We start from the raw sequence: 16727 nt of genomic DNA on the forward strand, positions 1-16727 counted from the left end.
GACACTTGACAGACACAAAATCAAATTGCCTGTTTGCCATTGACCCAGAAAATCAGACAAGCATAGTAGTGCAAATAAGTGGCATCTGTAGTGCAAATTATCAAATAATAAATAAAGGCATATTTCAAGTAAACTTAGACTTCAAGAAGAATAGGCACTTTTCAAGGGGGAAAAAAGGCACTTTTTAAGTAAACACACTTCAAGAGACCTTAAGTTAAGGCTACCTGTATAAAACCCATTTTAAACTCTTGGTACAAAAATATTGTAACTGCTCAGGGTAACTTTTCACGCTAAAAAAACAAGTCCCCAAAATACAGTACCGATTGGCAAAAACTTTTTACAAATTACAATTGCACACATCAATTGAAACTTTTCATATCTCAATTTTGCTTATCTTCCTGAAGGGCTTGGGTATATGAAAACTGACCCTGCATGCCCTCAACAGGTGTGTGTGTCAAATCAGTTATGTTGATGGTGCTGAGTGGCACTACATTGGGAGGTCTGTTGTCAGCTGACAAGTTGGGTGGGAATGAATGGTAAATTGGTGCTGAATTTGGGAAATAGGAGTGTGTGTGTACTGGTGGAGTGTGTGCATATACTGGTCCATAAGGACCTCTTCCCTCAAATGGGATATTGTAATGTGGCGGTGGCTGCACAACTTGACGCAGGAGAGCAAACCCATCGGCAATTGATGATGTTAGCCTATCCAAGGTATTTGTTACTTTAGAGAAATTCTCAGATGCCTGCTTTTTAGAGGTCTCCATAATTTCCACAAGTTTCTTCTTGACATTTCTGTCATCCTCAATGGCAGTGGTAGTGTAGTGGTTGGGCTAGCGTGCAGTAGCCTGAAAGTTGTCGGTTCAATTCCCGGCTTCCACCGTTGTGCCCTTGAGCAAGGCACTTGTGATCCCTTGTAATATAGCTGACATATCTAAGTCACTTTGGTCAAGAAGTGTCTGCTAAATGTAATGTAATGTAATTCAACCACTGGGCCTCAGCGGGTAGCTTCCTCTTTAACTGTTCATCCTGGTGTCCCTTCAGTTTAGCCTTTACAGAGTAGACCAAAAAAAATGTATTAAAACATGCTAATTTACAGCAGCAAACTTATCCAAAAATAATCACATTTGATATTACCATGATTAATGATGGTATTTCCCTCGGCATAATCATTCTATGAACAAGTAGCCTACTTAACACTGAACGTCACGATTCACAACAGACTATAGGAACACAGAAATTAAAAAATGCTTTATTGGAAGGTTAATCTCCCCCAAATGTAGGCCTGCATCTGAGACACAGGAAATCTTTTTTACCAATGGAAGCTGTACAACACTTCCCCACTGTAGAATTCTGGGGTATTCTTACTGTATTCTGATGTGTTCATATGTTACATCTGTGTGTAGTATACAACAGGGAGAAGTCCATATTATTGTACATAACTGTGCCTTAGGCCTGTGTACTAGCAGGAAGGTCATACAGGCCGATGTTTAGGAACATCCGAGGAACATCAGTGATAACATGGGCCGAGGGAGACAGCATGTCTGCCTATTCGGGCTAGTATCTCCATCTGGCCAGGGCCGGGTTGTGTACACTGGTTGGCACCTGCCACATTGGCATGATTGACGTTTGTATGTTTTAGTATAACAGGCTTTGTCTTAGGTTTTGACACGGAGACGGATCGAGGAAGCAACCCAAGTTTTAGAACTAAAACACAACGCAACAACCAGAGAATCCAACACCGCACACAAGGTTCATATATGTTTACACACTATGGATGGAACTATTATGATAGACATTTCTTTCAGGATGACTTATTCTGATAAAGTATGTAAATTTCACAGATACATAGAAACATTCATTGAAACAAAGCCAACAGTACACACACTACAATGATATCACAATAAATACATACCTGAAGCTGGTCTCTCCTTTGCTTCATTGTGGGGTTGGTGGCCACACTGCCATCAACATCTTGAACCTCTGCTTCAGACACGATGTCCGAGACTTCCACCAAGGACGAAGATGATGTGGCGGCGGAGGAGCGAAGGAATCCTCCAGTTCGTCGGTCTCGATGCCGGAGGCGATGGTCGTAGTGGCTGGGGAACCACCCCAAACCTGCTCACACAGTTCATAGTAGAGGAGCACCACTCTTCCGTGGCCGCTCCTGCGTCCACTGAATTTCTGTATTTCCCTCTTATTGCCTTAAGTTTCGTTGTCAGATGGGCTCGCGTTATCTCCTCCTTCGCATGAGGAAAGTCCTGGTTGGTCTCGGACGGGTATTGTTCCAAGAATTGGGCCAACATGTCAACATATTTGGACTGGCAAGATTCCCAGTGGACATTGTCTTGGGCTTTACTTGCTTTGTAGTCTAACGCTACACGAAGGAGTAACTCTACTTCGCTGTCTGTCCATACAAACGAACCTCGCGCCATGTTTGCTGTTTTGAAAGGAACCGGAAGTTGCTCGTGTTAGTCGTTACTGTCGATTCTGAGGATTTTGATTGGCCAGCATGGCTTTATTCCTTTCCCTACACTGCCACCCATAGGTTTGGCATAGTTATTATGGCGCTCGACAGCGTATTTATGCGGGTTGATGTAAATGAAGTGTTAAGTGTGACTAGCCTAGCACCATCCTCCTTTCTGTGAGGTAGCCTACACCACACATAATATTAAAGAACATTGGTGAACTTTAGGCAAACGTTGCTTAATAAGGAACACACTTTCTTCCATCATAGTTTGTCTAACGTTAGTGCTAGCCAACGCTTGTCAATAATCCCACAAACACAAAGCAGGCTAATGTAGTTTTCTTCTTGATAGGGATCCTTGATAGGGATAGGGAGCGACGTGTATGACGTTAACGTTAGCTAAATTAGTACTAGCAAGGATAAAAACAAACTCTTGAAAGATTGCTAAGCCATCAATTTAACTTTTCCAAAGACTACCGAAGGTCATAAAGAGTAAGCTACATTAGAATCATTTAACAAGTAAGGGATAATGTATAGAACACAGGTCATTGTCGGGAGATAGGTCCTGTTCCGCCCTGAAGGGACCTATCTCCCGACAATGACCGGCGTTCTATACATTATCCCGCTTATTACACGGCTACTAACCAAAACGACACAATAAACTCCCCACGATATGACTCTTTAGCCTACATAGCCTAGGCTATAGCCTGTTTGTTACCGTTTCATCATGGCTTTTGCTGAGAAACAAATAGTTCGCAACAACACACGCTGAACTTGAATCAAACATTCTTTAGAACACAGCTGATCAACCGTCTGCTTTCACTTTTGAATGAAGTTCCAATCCTTGCGTAGTGATATGAAAGAATTGACTTAGAAGCACAAAGGCCATTTTCCTTGACAGCGGTCTGTTATACTTAGCAACGGTCTGTTATTAAGAATTAGCAGACCGCCGAACGTTGGGAAGGCCCATTCAAGTGAATGGAGCATTCTGCAGGACTATGAAGAGCCGTGTAATAATATGCTTTGGGACTCACCTGATAACGAATAACTTGGCACTTTAGATCCAACTGGCTTCAGCCCTTGTTATCTCATATGACGAGTCCTTCTGGCTCTGTAGGACCAACGTCTCTGGCATGACTAGAATTTATGGTATCTTTAATTTGGACAAACCTGTAACCTTATACGGACCGTAAACGTAGCCTATGCATTTTCTGGTCTCTACAGTCCATCTGTCTTGCAAATAAAGTTACAAGCATAGACTGTATAAAATAACGTTAATGTTTGCTCACACCACGTTTTGCTCGAAAGGTGCACAGATCCGCCCACTCCATTTCAAATTCAAACAGCCATGTTATTGGTCAACTGGACTGCCTATACATTTAACAAAATGCCACATTCATCCTTTCACAACCTCTACTACATCACAAACGTACAGTATAGGCTACTACCTTACTAAGACACAAAATCAACAAAAGAAAAAATATTATTTTATGACCAAAACTGATAGATCGGCTAGGTTATTGCACATTGCCATCCATGCGGCTGACATATCAGGCCTAAAGGCTACACACATTAGTATTTTATTAAAGGTGAGATGACTATGAAACTATACAAACAATGTATTAGGCCTACCAAAAAAAATATACTTTCCATAAGTACACTATATTACAACTCTAAGTATTAGCAATTTAATACACTTAAACTGAATAGACTTCTTTACCATTTAAAATACTCTAACAACAAAGTACACTTTTAAAAGTACATTACAAAAACACTTTGAATATTGCACAATAAGTATATTTAATTTTAGTACACTGAAGTTGAACTTTACTTTGAAGTATACTTTCTAAAAGTACACATTAAACATACTTTACATAAAGTACAAAAAGTGTAAGCATACTTGCTTTATACTTCATATACTTTAATCATATTTCTAACACACTAAAGTATACTACTTTTTTACCTGGGCAATTAATGGGGAGATAATCGAATCGGACTGAAAAAATTAATCGTTAGATTAATCGATGCATCGAAAAAATAATCGCTAGATTAATCGTTTAAAAATAATCGTTAATCCCGGCCCTACAAGCAGTCCATGACATCATCACCACGAGCATGTTCATGCTGTTCATGCAGCAAGCACTCCTCACATTCCTCCTCTCCCAGCTTTGTGAAGCTGATGTTTTTTTGCCGCACTGCTTTCCGATATGTTTCGTAGGACCACTTGTTGCCCTTTTCCAGCCAGTCTGCATACATCAGTTTTATACTAATGTCACTAGGGAGGTAGCGGCGATGGGGAGCATGCTCCCTCCGATAATGACTGACTGAAGGATGAAAGGACTCAATGTGATCCAACAGGGGCTGCAGGTCCAGTTTGTTGCCTGGTGTGTGTCTCCCTCTTTTATCCTTTGGGATCTCCTCATTTCCCATTTCCCTTTTCATTACCGACAGGACCAGGCTGTCATTTGTCGGATGGTACCCCAAAGTGGACAAACCGACTTGTTCCTTTTGGGACAAATAATCTTGCTGTTGGTAGCTGGGTGATAGATGTTACAGAACATAAATGTACGTTTCTCTGTGTAGGCCAGGTTCCAGTACAAGGCCCAAATCTTCCATTTCTCCTCATTAAATTTCTCGGTACATTTTCTCCGGCATTTCTGGCCACATGGTTCCCTCATCGGAGGGGCAGGGCATAGGCAGGCAGGGCATAAAAAAAAAAAAATCTTGGGTTCCGGTTTCCGACCGACCCTGTCAATTTATGTGCGACCCAAATTTATTTTATGAGCTTGGGGAAGAAATAACACTAAATAGTCTAGGCTACATTAAATAAATCCACAAATAAAAGGCGAACTATAATTACATTTATTACCCTTTGCGTTATGTATAAGGATGAGCGTATTCTCTCTTTTACAAAGTAGCCTATGCACAGCTGTTTTCGTCACTTACCAAGGCACTCGCAATTTTATCCAAACACCGCAACTTTTTCGCAAATTTGAGCAATCATCGTAGTTTCACCGTGAGATTTCACCTACCACAACAGTCCCTTGCGTAGAATATTGAGCCAGATGGCACACTTACTTCTTCACCTTCTGCATATGACACCAAAGACCGCCCTAACGTGTTCGTTCCTCTGCAGTTTTGATGACAATAAATAGAAGGCTAACGTTAATGATCTGCTTACTTGCATCTCTCAACCTGGTGTTGCTAACCTACCTAGGCTATGAAAGTAAGTTAATTAAGGCCTACTTGGTTTACTGACATTTGAGTAGGCTATGCAAACGTTACAATACAGTTTGGCCTATGGCTATACCGTGAGACTGAGACGTTTTTTGTTTGTTCGAAGTGCGTGTTTAGGGTGTGAAAGGGGAGTCGATGTGCTTTGATTCCAGCTTGGTAGTAGTAGTCTATGCGATTAAAAAACATGTGTGTGTGAAGTATCCAAAGAATGATAACGCTTTCATTATGGCTGCTTTAGCCATAGACCTTGAGCTACTGTACAGTGGGTTGGGTTCCATTTAGAAGTGTTGCTTTCCGTGGTTCACACAGCTGCGTGAAATGTATTACTACTGATATGCAAAACTATTAACTTTTCGCCAAGAGGTGGCAGCTTAAGTCCGCTTGATACCGTAAACCATTGGTTCCCAAAGGAGATTTTATTTGGGTCGCCAGCATAGCCTAGTGACAATTTATGTTGTGTAATAGGCCTAGCATAGGGCCTACCTTATATAGCTTATAGTTTGTTAACAGTCACGGTTTTGTCATAACTCCCTCTATGCCGAATAGCTCTGAAACCGGGGGCGAACACGTCGTGGGAGGGGGGCGCCAGTGCGTGGATATTTCAATTGCAAAATTAAACAATATTTCTATCTGGCGCCTACAATGGACTAGGCTGGGTGAACTCAGCCTGATCTGCCGGCGATTCCTTTTCAATTTCTTAAAAGATTGAGCTTGGTCTGGCGAAAGCCAGACTAACCATGGACCTCATAGTTGCAAAATGCAAGGGGACATGAATCAGCATATTATTTGCACAAACAATAACGGACAGTAGCTCTTCAACTTGGCCCGTTAAAATGTGTATGAACAGTCTAGCAACGCATTTCATGAAGGCCGTTTTGGACATGTCAGTTATTTGCACCACTGGGTAAAACGGCATTTTGTTTTAGACTACTGGTATTTATTTTTGTGCATTGACAATAAAGCTGAATATCATATGAACTAGATGACTAAACTTATGCATATGTAGAAGAAGAAACATTCACAAAAATCCATGACATGACCTCTCTTCTTGATAGCTGTTGAAAACTGCATGGAACTGACAGGGATTGTTTTGTTTAATAATAAATAAATAAATACATTATGCTGCTACCTTCTGCTTTTCCCAAATACAATGTAGCCTAAAGGTGTACCTTTCATCAGTCCAGTTGCAATGGATGGACTGTCATGAACTGCCCTACTTGTGGTTGTTTAGATATTTTAAAGGTTTTATAACAATGCTACAAATTTTTTGGGAAGTGTTACAAATCTATAGTGTTACAAATCTATTCACCTTTGCAGCGCCAGTAGGCTACTTTGTGTGCGGCCCGCAAACACACATTCCAAACAAGCATACACAAAAGTTTCAAGAGTGGGGGATGGAGTAGAAGATGGAGACAAATTCATTTATATGATTTATTTTCGCGGAATGGATGTACAGGACTGAGCGGTGGTCATATTTTGTACCGCTATGCGGTACATCTAGTCCTAAAAGTGGCCCACGTTGGCCTAAACAGCAACACACACACTGCAACACTGCAATAATAAAAGTCAACGCCACACTTCTCCAGTAATAAATACCACATAGAAATACACTCCACACACTACTAGGCTAGTTACTTAGAAAAACAGGCACTTTCAATACACACGTGATAAAGTCAGACGCTAAAAGGAATACACAGCTGTGGTGGCCTTAGCCGAACGATAGTGTGACGCCCCAGCTGGTCAGTGCTGGGTCTTTTCGCGCTTCTTGCTCTTTGTCTGTGTTGGCTCTGCTGCTGTTCTGTGTGTGGCCTACAGGGGGAGCTCTGCAGAATGGCGTGGGCTAATTGCGCCAAGTGATTAGGGCAGGATATAAGCGGGTTCCGGGAGCCTGCTTCAATTTCTCTCTCTCTCTCCCTCTCCGCTTCCGCTGACTGCCGGTTCCAGAGTTGCGGGGTGCTGTCGTTGCGGCCGGACGGGCTGCGCCCTGTTCGTTTCTTTTGGTTTTGCACTTCACCTCACTATGCTGACATACACTACAGTCTTGCTTTACTCTTCATTCACTGACTTTTGTACATAGTTCATTTATTTAATAAATATCTTAATTAATCTTAATTTTGAGCAGCGTGTGGTCTCCCCTGTTGTTGGACTATTGTTGTGCCTGCCCGGATCAAGGCAAACACAACAATAGTCCAACAACACACACGCGCACGTACACACACAATTATAAAGTTATTAAAAGCGGACTTCCCTGTCCGGGTTCAGTGAGACCCCGTCATCTCACTGAAAAGCGGGTCGCAAGTGTCTCTGGTCACACGCACATTCAGGGTAGCTCGCTGGCGTTTCCCTACACTGGATTCTGGCTACCTTAAATCCAAAGCCCCGCTGTCTTCCTCCGGGCCAATAAGTGGTTCCCCGGTATCTTCAGCGCCGGTGGTGCTAGCCGACCACGAACGATTCCAACCCTCAAGTCCCCAAAGTCCATGCCAACCCAGCAGCTCCCTACGGCGTGATTCCAGTCTCAACCAAAAACATTCCAGCCCCTTAAAACCTATCAGTTCATTAGGTTGAGGTGTTTGAACACAGCCATTGCTGTTAATTACCGATCACCACCACCTGTGTTGTAAGTGGTGTCAGTCAATTCCCCCGTTTCTCCACAATATAATCGAAATGTATCATGTTTTTTTCAATTAAATTCATATTTTCGGTATGTTCTTACCTTGCTGGTGTCTTCGTTTCAAGGCCATCTCCACCAACAATTTTCCACGATAGTAAACCATTGCGCTATTACAGAGTAATTAATGACAAACAAGCAACGAGCACTGGCAGTCTACACTTTATTTCGAATATATTGTGCGTATGTTATGTGCTTTGGTGACAATTAAAGAGCGGCAAACTTTGACGGTATGACAAAGCCAGGGTACAGTAACATCTCTACTGCCTGGATCTTAGATGTGCACATGAGTGACTGATTCTTTCCTCTGCGTTTTCTGAATGATCTCTGCACCTCTCTTACACACACAGACTACTGAAGATTTTAGATTAGCGGCTGCGACATGTTAGAATGTTTGGGATTTCCCCCCAAAATAGGAATCAGGCCACGTAGGGTCACACTTTCATTGGGAGGGGACTTGGGAGCTTGAAATCTCCTGGTAATATTTAATACCCCCTTTAACCCATTCCACCCCTGAACACACACACAGAAAAACACAATTTCATCTGTGTACATCTTCATTACTGTACTTAAGTATGGTTTTTCAGTATCTGTACTTTACTTGAGTATTAATATTTTTGGAAACTTGTGACTTTTACTCCACTACATTTGAAAGACAAATAATGTTAATTTGACTCATTTGAAATATGAGCATGAAGTACTAGTTATATTTAACCACATTTGATTCTTCAAATGCCATGTGATAGGCCAGGGGTTCCCAAACTTTTCCACGACAAGGCCCCCCAAATACCACTAGGTTCTGGCCAAGGACCCCCTTGATGTGTTATTATACCCATCAACAATACTACGGCAAATGTAAAAATACATTAAGCTATTCCTAATAATTATTTTAGCCACAAGCACTTCGCTATGGAGCATACAGTGTGTAAAAATTGTATTTGGGGCTTTCTGTTATATGAGAGCTATAACTCTACTATTATTCCCAGTCATTATCATGGGAAATATAATGCAATACTGTAATATAATATAATATGCCTCACATTATTATAATGGCATTGTATAACAACACTCATAGTAAAAGGTATATTTTATATTTTTCAAATGTATTTATTTGTTGCTTTTATTTTTCCTTCCAACTTGCTGAGGCTTTAACAACAGACAGACTGAGGAAGTAATTTGTCCCCAGGGCCATTGAACTGTTCAATGCTTCACTTAAGGGAAGAGGAGAGATAGACTTCTCCGCATAGTCTGTCTGCCTCTCCATGTTTGTGTACTGTCTGTCCACTAGCCACTTTTTAGCACTGTCTTACTGCTTCACTGTTTGCGTGCTATATTAGCATGCATAACCCCTCCCCCAATCCCACAGCCATATTGTGGCTACACTTACACCTACTTAATGCTTTATAATCAATACTTGTATAATGGCTGTAACCCTATTATGTAAACCCATTCTTGCACTGATATAGTTTTTCTATAGTTTTTTTTATATTACCTTGTCTACTCTCTTATATGTCCATATTTATTTTATGCTGGTCTCTAGACTTTATTCTTGCACTGTTGGACTTACTCATTTGCACCATCACCATGACACTCACTCTCACAGAGCACCTTACCTTATGCACAGAGAATCAAAGGCTCAGTCCCTGCCTCAGTCATTGCAAGCGCCTCATGCTTAATCACCCCTAAGCACACTATGTGGATACTGTTTTAGACTTGATTTAGATTTAGTGTTATTTAGTATAATTTGTATTTTAGTATAATCTTAATCTTCTACTGTTCTTATTGCTTAGTTGTGTTTTTTATATCATATACTTTTATTACTTTTTCTGCTGTTAGTGCATGTTGTGTGTGATGTCTGTATGCTACTGAGACCTTGAATTCCCCTTTAGGGATCAATAAAGTATCTATCTATCCATGTAGCCAGGGAGAAGAACCCAGATGAACCTGTTAGCAACTGAGATTTGAGAAGTGGTCTGGTGTTAACCAGGCTATCCTCCCATGATCATTGTGAAATTGGAATGAAATTAGACATTCACCACATGGCTAGATCTTTAGTCTACATCATTAAACGATAAATAATCTACTCATAATTGAGTTAGCTTGTTTTGTATATTTGCCGGTGAAAATGTTTTAGATTTGTGAACAGAGAATGAATAATGATTTAAATTATATTGTATCCATTTGAACAGTTGCAAAGTTATGAAAATAGGTCAAATGTTTTTGTTGGATGTAAGGAAGGTCTGTTACATTGCAATACATTAAAAAGGAAAAATCCTTGCACGTTTGAATAAGTATTTTTAAAAGCAAGTACTTCTGTATTCAACTTAAAGGGACACCAGGCAAGCTTGATGCTTTTTCTCTACGAAACTCCCCCTTGCTCGCTCTGAAGCTCATTTCCTTTTCTTTGCATCTTCCGTCAAAGGTTTTCGCTGCTTCTTCGCCGGCTCTGCCATTATACACACGTTTGCAAAAATCGCTAGCGTTTCGTTAGCCTGCCTCTGTGCTGTTAATGACGGATGTAAACTGATCCTGCTTCGGTCGGCAGGTACGATACACTGAACTTGCAAGCGGGTTATTCTTCCTACAGGCAGTAGGGGCGGGCGAGAGAGTCTTCATTCGCCCTGTAATGAGTCATTTAACCATATACCGACTTACGAAAATGAGTAATTAACATGAAAACGTTGCCTGGTGTCCCTTTAAGTAAAAATCTGACTTAGCAACTTTCACTTGTATTGGAGTAATATTTGACATGGTCTATACTTTCACTTAAGTTAAGGAACTGTGTACTTCGTCCATCTGTGTGTGTGTGACTGTGTGTGTGTATGTGTGTCTGCCTGGCCTGTATACTGTAGACAGCAGGGAGCTGAGGTTTGCTGGGAAAGGCCTAATTGTATTTAGTGCTGCAGCAGTGCTGGATGCATTAGAGGGAGGAGACACTGGGGAGCGGATGGTGATGTCATTAGAGGCAGGGAGGAGATGCTGGGGAGCGGATCATGATGTCATTCGAAGGTCATAGAAAGATAGTTAAGACAGCAGCTAACATGGAGAGAAACACGAAAGCACACCAAACAGGACATGCTGTAAAGTCTCCAGTAAGCGACCGTTCGGTATTTATGGAATGGACCACCGGAGGAAAATAGGGGAGGGTCATGTATTTTTATTCTTTGTTGAGGGGAGGGTCACCCAACTTTTTTTAGTCTAGGAGGGAGGGTCACCCAACTTTTGTATTCATGAAAACAGCAAAATGTGGGCTCGCGTCTGGCCCTGGCACCTGGCCAAAGATGACATAAGCGTTTATTCTTCATTAACGCCTGTTGTAGCCTTAAGCTTAACGTCCCAAAACAACGATCAAAGATCATCAAAATCATCTCTCATATTACTCCTCATTACCACCCGGCACGTCCGAATCCCAGGACATAACGCATTGGACCTCATAATAGGCTCGAGATACAATTCCAAAGGGGACAGATAGGCTGAGTGAACAAACCCTCTCGATCTTTGAAATTGCAATCAGTGACTGGCATCGGGTGAACGAAGCTTTTCGAAGTTGAATAGGCTATTAAAAACTATTTGCGCACCTCCATGTCACAAGAGAGACTAGTGGGCTCGCCCTTCTATGAATTGAAAAGACCATTATAGGCTACCTGCAAGCTGGCCTATGATTTCATTGCTGAGTTTGCGGCAAGGTAAGCAAGAAAATGTTTGTTTTTTTCTGAGTCAGGATATGGCGAGTGAATGTCATTTATTTGTCCAATGTTAGCCTCAGACCATAGTGCACATCTTATCAATAGTTTGAATGTCGTGTGTGTTTCTGCTCATTGACAAATAGCGTTCAGCACAGTGTTCGCCTTTGTTACACTATTTGGTTTCGTGATGTAGCCTAGGCCTGATAAACGGCTTATCCGGCTGCCAAATATTTGACTCAGCTAATGTTATAGGCTATACAATTTCCCCTCTTAAAGACAAGCTGGTGTAGCCTATTAGCCTACTTAAAATTCACCGACAGTAGGCTACGTGTAAAGTATGATTTTATGCATGTACGTGCACTGTAAAAAATGACACAGTAGGAATGCATGAAAAAAATGAGGCAACTTATTACACGTGAACATATTAGGGAAAAATATAACCCTATTATTTTTAAGAATATAGATTTTAACAAATCATGGAAATGTACTTAAATTATTCATGTATACAAAAACAAATTGTGTAAAATATCTCAATGCAATTAAGCATATTCAAAATAAATCAAGGAAATTTCCCTGATTTTTTTCTGGTTAATATCGCATGATAAAATCACGTGTAATATAGTTGCCTCACTTATTTTGAGCAGTTATGCATGTTTTAAATAAGTCTATTACTATACATTTTAAAGGATGTGGTGTATATACACAATTAGAGAGTCAGTATTTCATTTAACAGCATTTATTCAGTGTAAATTAAACCTGACGTTGAGGAAAAAAAAATAACAATAGCTTGGGCATTTAAAAAAAACATTTAAAAATATTCAGACGACTGACAGAGATATAACAAACATATCATCTTCATCAACATCTACACAAAATCCTCCAACTCTCCCGCAAAAAATGCAAGCCAAACTGAGTAATCCTGGGACAAAGGGGCCTTGGTCAGACAGGTAACCAAGGACCCAATGCTGACTATGAATGAGATCCAGAGTTCCTTTAAGAAGATGAGAGAAGTGTAAAGAAGGACAAACATCAGTTCAAAATTGTTTTTACACAACAATTCTACTACCAAATTTAGTTTTTTCTTGTCACGCTGCAGGCAAGTTGTGTGAGAGGCTATATGTGCACAATAATGCTTCTACTTTGTTTTTTCACATTACAAAACAAAACATACCCATGCATTTCAACAATGTGGCTGACCAGGATATGATGCCGTCTTGTGCAGTGTGTCAAGGTGCTCAATCTCTTTTACTCCTCCATTGTTTCCTCTCCTCCTGAACTCTTCTCCAGAACCTCCTGGACCATCTATCAGTAAAAGAGAAACAATAACGGTGATACACTTGTAAAGAAAACTTACCTGCACCCTCTAAAAACACAGGAAATGTATTAAAGTGTAACTCAAGAGCACAAACAACCTAGGGTATATTTATGGTAGTGTGGTAGCAAAATTGTCAAAGTCAAAGTCAAAGTCAAAGTCAGCTTTATTGTCAATTTCTTCACATGTTCCAGACATACAAAGAGATCGAAATTACGTTTCTCACTATCCCACGGTGAAGACAAGACATATTTGACCAATTTTAAGTCCACAGACAAACATAACATTCAAGTAAACAAAAAGTAAGTAAATAAGTAAATAAGAGGGCAGATATAATAATAATGAAAAAATAAGAGCAGCAAAATTTTGTTGAAATTGTGCATAGACAGTCAATAAAATACTAGTGCAAATACTGTAAAATACTATAAAATACTGTTTGACCTAAGTAATAAAGAAAGTGGCATAGTGGTGCAAGTTATGTAAGAGCAGCAGAAGTGTTGTGTTTTCAGGACAACAACACCAAGTTGTAAAGTGTACAAGTGTGCAAGTGTTCAAGTGTGCAGGTGGAGTAGTGCAGGCGGCCATTGTGGGTCCAATGTCCAGGATGTTATGTAGCTGAGGGTGGAGGGGGGAGAGGAGGGAGAGAGTTCAGCATCCTTACAGCTTGGTGTATGAAGCTGTTAGTGAGTCTGGTAGTGGGGGGCGCAGGCTTCTGTACCTCTTCCCAGAGGGCAGTAGATCAAACAGATTGTGAGCGGGGTGACTTGCATCACTCACAATTTTGGTCGCCTTGCGGGTGAGGTGGGTGGTGTAAATGTCCTTCAGGGAGGGGAGTGAAGCACCAATGATCCTTCCAGCTGTGTTCACTATGCGCTGCAGGGCTTTCCTGTTGTATTCAGTGCAGCTTCCGCCCACACAGGCGTTACAGCTGGAGAGGATGCTCTCAATGGTGCCTCGGTAGAATGTGGTCATGATGGCTGGTGGAGCACTTGCTCGCCTGAGTTTTCGCGAGGAAGTACAGGCGGCGAGCTGAGCTCTCTTCTCGCCAGTGATGCAGTGTTGGTGGTCCAGGAGAGGTCTTCACTGATGTGCACCCCAGGAATTTGGTGCTGCTCGCTCTCCACCACAGCACCGCCGATGGTCAGTGGCAGGTGTTGGGTGTGACCTCTCCCGAAGTCAACAACAATCTCTTTGGTCTTGCTGACGCTCAGCAGGAGGTTGTTGTCCCTGCACCACGTGGTCAGATGGTCGACCTCCAACCTGTATTGAGTCTCGCCGCCCTTGGTGATGAGACCCACCAGAGTTGTGTCGCCAGCAAATTTCACTATGTGATTGTTGCTGTAGGTTGCAGTGCAGTCATCGTCAGCAGGGTGAAGAGCAGCGGACTGAGCACGCAGCCTTGGGGGGCCCCTGTGCTCAGTGTGATGCTGCTTGAGGTATTGTTGCCAACACGTACTACTTGGGGCCTCTGACAGAGGAAGTCCAGTAGCCAGTTGCAGAGGTAGGTACTGAGTCCTAGTTTGTCAAGTTTGCAGATGAGTTAAATTGTGTTAATTGGTGGAGTTTTGAGCAAGACTGCAACACAGACAGCAGCATAGGCTACAGTGAAAGTTAAGGGGGCAGCAAGCATGTTGAAAAAACAAACACTATTTTAAACCACTGGCAGTGCTCAAAATATGATTACACTTGGTAGTGTGGTGAGGGTCTCTACAGACAAACTAAAGTGTTATAAACTTTTGAAAGTGTACAGGGAGATTATAACAAGACCTGTATCTGAAGGAAGAAAATTGCCTAAATTCGTGTTCCGTTAACGCCAAATGAGCGGGCGCGTTCGATCTTGCAGCACTGGATCTGCAAGCAGATCTGGCTGAATCTAAAAAACATGCCTTACGTTCAGCCAGATCTGTGTAGTGCTGCAAGATTGAACGCGTCCCGCTGATTTGACACTACCGAACACGGCCAGGCTTCCGCATTTGGAGGACAGACAAGGATTTTTCCTAGTGAGATTTTAATTTTAAATGCTCACCCATTTGGCCTTTTCTGCTGCATCCCCTATGGCAGAGGTGTTCTCTCCTGCACCAGGAGATTGATGCCCCTTGTTTGAAGAGGACCTCTCCATATCACTTCAGAAAAGTGAAGAATTTAGAGTAGAAGAACCTGCTGGCACAAATTCTGCAAAAACACAAAATTGGAATCTTAAAGGGTTGCTTTAAGAATTTAAGAAATTCAGTTTCCAATTTTAGTTAATTTAATTCAACTAAAGGGTAACAAAATCTTTTTTTACCTTACCCACTGGCCAAGTGATCTGATATCAGATGCATGCAAACATGGATTTTAAATTTATTAGCTAAGCTCACATAAAACCTTACCTTCTTTAATGAAACTTTCATAAGAAAACCAGGCTGCAGTTTGAGGTACTTTTTAGTCCACGGTACTGGACCTTGATGAGCATTTTGCCAACCCTGTTAAAACAAACAAATCCATAATTATATAAACACAAGAACCACAATTGACTATCAGCAGTATATCAACTAACTTAACTAGCAAAGGACTTCCAAAATTCATCCTGACATCATTTACCATGTAGGCTACCAAATGTTTTAACCATGAGACAAACAGAAGTGTTTGTGTTCAAATATGTTAACATAATCGCTAAATAACCCAAATAAAACCAACAGACACTTAACTAATATCAATACTATTACTGAGAATGGACAATGCACCTAACCTTAACCAACAACACTAACAGTTACCTTACACCACGCGTGTATGCTACAAATGCCTAAAAGAATGCCCTGGTGGTCTCAGCTAACGTTATTAGTCAGTCAACAGATCCCTTAGTGCCAGACAAGCATTTGACACCACACTAGATCGCTTAGAACAGTGGAGTCCTGGCTACCTAATGTTAACCAGCTACGTTAGCATGTTAGCTATTCCCTCAGTGGCTATTAAAATTCCAACCAACCATTTTCAAATTCGTTACAAAAGATTAAGACATAAAATTCGAGCTCAATAATATATTAATGTCAGTTTAGAGTGTCCCAAGTATTACAAATGATTATAAACTTGGCCATTTGAAATTGATAAGGTTATAATATAACCTACCGGTTAAGGTTAGCTTGCTGGTTAGTTTACCAACCATCTGAGTAGCAGCTAGCTTTCTACAGCTAACGTTAGCGACCTTGCTACTGTTAAGCTAACTTCACCAATATTTCCTAGTAGGTCAAACACGTTGGTATGAAAATATATACCTGTGATGTGACATTACTTAATTGTATATTTGTAGTAGGTTTCATGCTAGCTTTCACAAGTAGCAGGAACAAAATACTTTACCTTTTACTATTCCATGCTGAACTT

At 41.1% G+C, this 16727-nt stretch overlaps 1 long non-coding RNA gene across 1 annotated transcript; it reads right to left on the bottom strand.

Moving 5' to 3' along the window:
- Positions 1-13008: 13008 nt before the first annotated feature.
- On the bottom strand, positions 13009-15728 carry LOC125296734. Its single transcript, XR_007193843.1, has 3 exons — positions 15397-15728; positions 13230-13360; positions 13009-13049 (listed from the first exon to the last, which is right to left on the bottom strand). It is a non-coding gene; the product is annotated as an uncharacterized LOC125296734 (long non-coding RNA).
- Between the last annotated feature and the right edge of the window lie 999 nt (positions 15729-16727).

This window comes from Alosa alosa, chromosome 6 (genome assembly GCF_017589495.1).
Source record: "Alosa alosa isolate M-15738 ecotype Scorff River chromosome 6, AALO_Geno_1.1, whole genome shotgun sequence".
Lineage (NCBI taxonomy): Eukaryota > Metazoa > Chordata > Actinopteri > Clupeiformes > Clupeidae > Alosa > Alosa alosa.